Genomic DNA, 6,551 nt, shown 5'->3' with positions numbered 1-6,551 from the left:
GCCACTCTCGTGGCAAAATGGTCCCAAATAGGGACATCAGCTCAAAACCTAACCCGGGCACATAAGGCTTATGTACGCCTACCTGATCAGGGTAACGCGTGTCCATAACCTTCCCTCGCGGGAGGCACCGATGAGAGGCATGACAATAGACCCAACTAGGACCTCCCATAAGGTAAATGTGGTTGCACTGGAGAAAGCTCGATTTGGTGGCACTATGATATCCCAGTGATGACGGAGAAGGTCTGATATTAAGTCATATTATTAACTTCACCGTCATCAATCATCATGCAAGCATTTTAACATGAGTGCAACAACTATCATGCAACATACCGATGCAGTAACAAAATCAAGCTTTTCAAATGAACATTGGTAGCATGCGAAACATGGCAATAACAAGTACTAGTAATTTCACTAGTGCAACAGAATATCATAACATCGATACTACTAACATGAGAAGAAACTAGACATGGGCATGATATTTCCAGTAACAACAGCAAATTAACATGTCAACTTATTTCATGAAAGCATAAGCATGCAAGACAGATGACAAAAACATATAGCATGACTAAAATAACAGCAGCCGGAACGGATAAGAAACTACTGCAACTAAACACACACACGAGGTGCCAGCAAATTCAACATGCAAGTTTGGGGCTCATGATAAGAGGTTGGCTTGCCTGGGGTCAACAAATACTTCGGGAAGAAGTGTGAAACGCTCACGAAAAGGGTTGCCGAAAACAGTTCTCTCTCGGAGGGGGCTGTTTACAGGAAAGGGCAAAGTGGTCATTTTCACTATGTGAAAACATTATGAAAATGATACCAATGGAAAGAGCTCGACGAACCGAGAATGTGAGCGTTGGAATCACCTCAATCGGAGTTACGGTTGTCTAGATACGAAGGTTGAAGATCAGGGACCTATCGATGAATTTTTTTCAGCAAACAGGCCCTTGGAGGAAAAGCTGAACATGCCTTTGGGCCGAATACCTTTTTTGCAAAGAGAAACGTATTTTGAGCCGAAGTGCAAAGCGAATACGCTTTCAGAACTACGAAAGTGTATTTCAGGTAAAAGAGGGAGCAAATACACTTTCGTATATCGAAAACGCATAACCAGAATACGCCTTCACTTACAGACGCGGGCCCAGGGCGGGGTCAACACCGAGACACTGCCAGGTGGGGTCGCGCGGGGAGGGGCCCTCCTGGCCTGGCGTCTTCAACCCCCCGCTCGTGCGCGCGCCTGGCAGAGGGAGGGGATCGCCTCGACGACAATTGTCGTCGGCTCCGACCACCGCACATGGCAGACGACGTACTCACGAGCTCAGGAGCGAGAGGCGCATCCCGTGGTGGTGTCAGTTGCCGTCGAGGAGCACTAGGGAGGGAGCTGCAGGGCGCGCGGCAGAGAGAGGCTTCGACCACCACCGAGCAAGGTGCTCCCGTGGGGCAAATGGGCCGGCAAGGCAACGGGGCGGCTCGCCGGACCTCAGGTGACGCAGTGGTGGGGGAGAAACGGCGAGAGGGGCGCGGTAGCGCCAGGATCAAGCAGAGCCCGAGGCAGCGGACATGGTGATGGGGAGGGGATGGAGACCTCCTCGAGGTCAAGCTAGTGGTTTGGGGGGCATTGTGGACTGCTAGGGGCTCGAGGGCGCTACTTATAGCCGCGGGGAAGAGCTCTAGAGGGAGGGGAGGAGGTGACACGCAGCGTGGCAATGTGTCCGTGCACCGGCGACGCGCATGCGTGGCCAAGACTCACGGGAAGGGGCGGTGTCGGTGTCAAAACCGGCGAATCTCGGGTAGGGGGTCCCGAACTGTGCGTCTAAGGCAGATGGTAACAGGAGGCAGGGACACGATGTTTTACCCAGGTTCGGGCCCTCTTGATGGAGGTAAAACCCTACGTCCTGCTTGATTTAATATTGATGATATGGGTATTACAAGAGTTGATCTACCACGAGATCAGAGAGGCTGAACCCTAGAAGCTAGCCTATGGTATGATTGTTGTTGTCCTACGGACTAAACCCTCCGGTTTATATAGACACCGGAGGGGCTAGGGTTACACAGAGTCGGTTGCAATGGGAGGAAATCTACATATCCATATTTCCAAGCTTGCCTTCCACGCCAAGGAAAGTCCCATCCGGACACATGACGAAGTCTTCAATCTTGTATCTTCATAGTCCAACATTCCGGACAAAGGTTATAGTCCGGCTGTCCAGACACCCCCTAATCCAGGACTCCCTCAGTAGCCCCTGAACCAGGCTTCAGTGACGACGAGTCTGGTGCGCAGATTGTCTTCGGCATTGCAAGGCGGGTTCCTCCTCTGAATACTTCATAGAAGATTTTGAACACGAGGATCGTGTCCGGCTCTGCAAAACAAGTTCCACATACCATCATAGAGAGAGGGAGTAACGTTTTCACAAATCTAATCTGATGACGTATTCTGTAGCGTGACATCACACCACCGCCAAGCCTTCATTTGAATCATTTTTTACTGTCCCACCTCAGCGCGTTTTGCGAGGCGGTTTCCTTGGCACGTCTTGTCGAAGCAGAGATCGTGTCCCCTTATTATGGGATTCTCATCAATACGGGCATGGGTAACCCAACCATGCCATTGATTGCGTGTTTGGGGGATAAGCGTGTTTTACCAGGCTGGTGGGGACGCATAGTTTCGTCCACCCATATAAAGGGATAAGGATTCACCTTTTCATCCACGCCTTCTTCCTCCTTTGCTCATCCATTTTCGCACACTCGAGCTCCAGCGCCCAAGTCCGGACTTCCCACCTCAACCCTCTCCAACAATGTCCGGAGCGGGAGGCAGGTGGATGGTCTCCTCCGTCACGGAGGGACACATCAAGAAGCTGAGGAGAGCCGGATAGCTACCCGACGACATCACGCATCGGCTCCCAGATGAGGGGAAGCTCATCCCCACCCCCAGGCCCCACGAGAGGGTAGTGTTCCTTACCCATTTCCTCCGCGGACTGGGATTCCCTCTCCACCCATTCGTACAGGGGCTCATGTTCTACTACGGCCTGGATTTCCACGATCTGGCCCTGAACTTTATCCTCAACATCTTGGCATTTACCGTCGTGTGCAAGGCCTTCCTCCGCATCAAGCCCCACTTTGGCTTATGGCTGAAGACCTTCAATGTCAAGCCGAAGGTAGTGAGCGGCCGCCAAGCGGAGTGCGGAGGCGCCATTCCTTCCTGGAGACCATAAAGGGGTGGCAATCGGGGTGGTTCTATATCACCGAGCCGCGTGACCCCGAATGGGCAGCGGCCCCCGAGTTCCGATCTGGCATCCCCACGTGGCTCACCTCCTGGCAAGAGAAGGACCTGTCCTGGGGTAGTTCGGGAGAGCTGATTGGACTCCAAACATGTATCCAAAACATGGTGAGCAAGAAGCTCAAACTCGTCAACGTAGTCCAGGCCATGCTCATCCGCTGGATCCTCCCGTGTCAACGACGGGCTTTCAACTTGTGGGAGTTCGATCTGGCCCAGCACCAAACTATGAACAGGCTCTTCGACACAACACACGAGGATGCCTGGAAGGTGCTATTCAAGGGCGCCGAGGTTCCCCCTCCCACTACCGAGGACTGCGGATTCTGCGCGGAGCGCCAAGCCAGCGCGGTAAGCTGTTTTTACCTCTTACAGGATACTCGTTTTTCATAGTTTGACTCTATGCGGGATCTAAGCTCCCGTACCTTTGACAGGACTGGCAGGAGCCGGCCAGAAAGATCGACTGTCCGGCTCCTTTGCCCGAAGGCCCAGCAGACACCCGCTTGGCGTAGCTGCTGGTTCCGACACCTTACGTGGTGCCGGAGAAGAAGGCCAAGAAGAAGGCCGCGGGAACCCAAAAGATTTCCCGGCGCCAAGTGGTGTCGGAATCATCGTCCGATGACTCCGGGGCGCACTCCTCCCACGAAGATAAGGAGGAGGAAAAAGAGGCTTCTTCCCCTCCAGCAGGGGGAGAAAAGAAAAGGAAGGCCGCCCCAACGGGGGAGGCCGGAGGGTCCAAGAAGGGAAGGACCCTTCCTCCGGACTACTCCACCAACGCCGCTGACAGCAAAGAGGAGTGGCCGCCCAGGGCCAAGTCCCTGGCGAAGTCGTAAGTATTCGGACACCAGACTGACTCGTACCGTTACATTATTGCACAGCTTCTCCTAACGCCGAATATAATCATGCAGTCCGCTCCGAGCCCAAGTCGACATATCGTCGAGTGGTTCCTTGGATTCGTCGGATGTGAATAGCTTTTCGCTTCCGACCTCTTCCACCCCCCGCCTTATGGATAACCCTGAGGTGCTGTCCCAAAGGATTCCAAGCCGAGGGGAGGTAGTCCTGGAGGCACCGCAATGCGACCTTCCGGACTGCAGGTACAAGGGGAGCAAGGGTCCCAAGGGCTCCAAGTCCGGTCCTGGACCGAACATCGCACCGGAACCTTTAGTGGTTCCGGACTCCGGCAGGCGGCCCCACACTAAGAAGGGCAAGCCTACCGCACCGGTGACCTCCGTCCAACCGGAGGCACCGGATAACTTGCTGGAGGTGCTTGACGGCGCTCCATCGACGAGGAGCATCGCACTATTATGAGTGTGGTGATCCAGAAAGTTGAGTCCGCCAAGAGCGGGCTAACTGAAGCCTGTGCCAGCCTTCTAACAGGCTTTGAGGTATATAAAAAATATATGAAAATATTTCCACATAGACAGTAGCCCCTGATGCTCTGTTTGGTGTTCACAAAGAAAAGCCGAATAGAGGATCTAATAATAAACACATGAGTCTAACAAAAGTATGTCTGGGTATGCAGGTTGCGCTGCTGACCTCTGCCGCACTGACTGCGAAGGTCGATGCGTTGAAGCAGGGCCTCGAGCGGTCCGAGAAAGAGCTCGACCTTGCCAAGAAGCAGCTCGAGGAGAAAGAAGGTAAGTAATACCTTGTGTAAGTATATTAAAAAGATGTGGTTGCGAAAAATGACAGGATCATCGTGGCTATGGCAGGGGCCACGAACGAGGTGGCGACCCTAAAGCAAGTGCTATCCGAGGCCAAAAACAAAGAGGCCACGGAGCGCACTGAGCGAGGGAAACATGAAGCGCGGGTGGAGGAGGTGCAGCAAGAGCTCCAGGCCCTTGTGAAAAAACATGAGAGTTTGGAGCTTGACTCGAAGACGCGAGAGTCCGAGCTCGCGGCGGCCCTTGAAAGCGCCAAGTCTGCCAAGGCCGAAGCCCAAAAAGCCCTCCAGGAAATTGAGGCGATGAAGAATATAGCAGCGGGTAAGGCATTCATTATGCAAAGCAAGCACGTGAAAGTGAATTACTTGTTACTTACCCGAGTCCGGAGCTCTCCAGGAGCGTTCGCAGATTTGCCCCGCAGCGTGTCAGATGCCGCCACCTACTACCGGGCCGAGGAAGGGAGCTCGACGGAGAAGGTGTTCTGGTCTCAGTATGCTGAGGCCGGACACCCGGTGCCCTTGAGCGACCAGCTGAAGCAATTGGTCGAGCTCCATAAGGTGGCCAAACAGGCCATGAAGGGTCTTATAGTCCAGCTGTGGCCTAGAGAGGCCATGCCTGGGAGCTACTTTGGGCTGGTGAGGCGGCTGGCGGATGCCTGTCCGTGGCTTGAAGTCATCAAGCGCTCCGTCTGCATCGAGGGCGCCCGCAGGGCGCTTGCCCGTGTTAAAGTACACTGGGGCAAGATGGATGCTGAGAAGCTGGTGAAGGACGGGCCACCGCAGGGCAAGGAGCATCGCAACCCTGAGATGTACTATGAGGGCGTCCTGAAGGGTGCCCGCCTTGTGGCGGATGAATGTTCCAAGGATGTAATTTTTGAGTGAACTCGCATTTGTGATCCTGTACGCTGAAAACTTTTTCATATGCGCTATGCAACTCTTGTTTGAATTTAAAATATTACCTTCTATACGGCCATTTATGGCGAGTCGTCGGCTTCTGCCCCCATGCCACGAGTGCTGGGGTGTTCGGGATAAACCTGAGCACTCTTTTTCCCATTCTTGGGTCCTTCGAGGGAGGTGCTCAGCACAACGAACAAGGCAATCGGACTATAATGCGTTATCACTCTCACTTAGCCAGAGAATTCTATAATTTTAAATTTTGGCGAAGCCCCTAGTGTTCGGAAGACCGAGTTCGGGGCGCTATACACGCCTAGGCCGGACAAAGCCGGCTCCTCGCCCTAAGCGGCATAAGTCTTTAGGGACTCGAAACCTCTCGAACAGCGACCAGCTCTCGCCCTATCATGACAGTCAGTTTTAGCTTTCTCTACTGAGGTGCTTAGCCCAGCTGAACCGGGGCACAATCGCAGTAGTTCTCCCAGTGCTACCTTAGCCGATATAGCGGAACGTAAGGTACCAAAACATGGGAGCCGGGCAAACCCAACTATTGACCAAAGACATGATTCAGAGCTGATGCATATAATGCTATAAGTTTGGGGTGCCGCACTTGTGAAAGTGTTCGGACTTCTCACACCATATTGTGGGGTACTTAAGCCCCTGGTGTATTGGCCGTACCAAAGTGTACGGTTGCAAGGTGTCATTAATGAACACATATATAAAAGAAAAATGCAA

This window comes from Triticum aestivum, chromosome 5A (genome assembly GCF_018294505.1).
Source record: "Triticum aestivum cultivar Chinese Spring chromosome 5A, IWGSC CS RefSeq v2.1, whole genome shotgun sequence".
Classification (NCBI taxonomy): domain Eukaryota; kingdom Viridiplantae; phylum Streptophyta; class Magnoliopsida; order Poales; family Poaceae; genus Triticum; species Triticum aestivum.
This window is presented reverse-complemented; position numbering follows the sequence as displayed.